The sequence below is a fragment of the Micromys minutus genome (genome assembly GCF_963924665.1).
Source record: "Micromys minutus genome assembly, chromosome: 7".
In the NCBI taxonomy this organism is placed as follows: domain Eukaryota; kingdom Metazoa; phylum Chordata; class Mammalia; order Rodentia; family Muridae; genus Micromys; species Micromys minutus.
In genome coordinates this window covers 3246931-3248104 of record NC_137976.1, presented here as the reverse complement: position 1 = coordinate 3248104, position 1174 = coordinate 3246931, and the positions used below count along the sequence as shown (strand labels likewise).

General features: G+C 38.2%; 1 pseudogene across 1 annotated transcript; it reads right to left on the bottom strand.

Annotated features, from left to right (window-relative positions):
- Positions 1 to 639: 639 nt before the first annotated feature.
- LOC308422390 (ATP synthase membrane subunit K, mitochondrial-like) lies at positions 640 to 812 on the bottom strand (annotated as a pseudogene). The gene has a single exon. The product of its transcript is annotated as an ATP synthase membrane subunit K, mitochondrial-like (transcript).
- Between the last annotated feature and the right edge of the window lie 362 nt (positions 813 to 1174).

The following is a 1174-nucleotide window of genomic DNA, read 5'->3' as shown; positions in this document are numbered from 1 at the left end:
CTAACATTTATCACAGTATGTATATTTATCATTTTAATATACCTTTCTGCCACTATATCATATTTTATATTTTATTCTTCGTATAAGAAAAAATTATACTTTAGCTATTTAAAATTTTTTTATTTGAAATTTGAATCATTCTTATTTGTCACTTTGTATGCATGTGTGTGTACATGCATGGGTGTGCATGTACCATGGCATGCGTGTGCAGGTTGGACAACCTGTGAGAGTCAGTTTTCTTCCACCACAAGGGACCTGGGGCTCGAACTTGGCTCCTCAGGCCTTTACTTTCTGAGCCTTCTTGTTGGCTTCTTGTTCAGAAGTTCTATATTTATATACCTGTAATAATGCATTATTCATTGACATAGTAAATGTATATTATAACAAGAATAAATCCCATATGGCACACAGACGTGCACATATTACTTAATCACATCCACGTGACATCAAGTCTCAACACAGACATTTTCAGCCTACTACTTTGTTTTTTTTTGTTTGTCTGCTTTTGAGACAGGATCTAACTTTGTTTTTTTTCCAGGTTCATAATTTATTGTACAAATTGAGTATTACATGGTGAGTTCACATAAGTTTCTTCAGGCCTGGGACTTAACAGATGAGGCCAGACATTTCAAAACCCATTTATGTTGCTTTCACCGCTGGGTTTTTTAGGCCTTAACTTGAAGTATAAGACCAACAATGTGACGCCTCCGTATGTGACCAGGACACAATTCGTTCTACCTGTGAGGGTATATGAGTTGAAGTATTTTTAATTCCAGTGAACTGGAATTGGCATCACTTTCTGGACCAGCCATGATGTCAGTCTTTGTCTGAATCACAAATTCCGCAGGGTCTAACTTTATAGTTTAGGATAACCTTGAACTCAAAAATCCTTGTGCCTCAGCTTTCTGGGCATTGGGTTATAGTTTTTCATTCCGGCAGTGGCTTGTTGTTTGCTGTCTGTGTGTTTTAAAAACATGGTTTCCCTATGTAGCCCTGGCTATCCTGGAACTCACAAAGTAGACCAGGCTGGCCTGGAACTCAGATACCTGTCTGACTTGGTTCTGATTGCTGGGATTAAAGGTGTGAACCCCCACACCCAGCCCATCCCCAGGTGTTTTATTTGTGGCTGGTTATATATTTGAAATTTTATTTTGGGAGTTGGGGATATATCTCT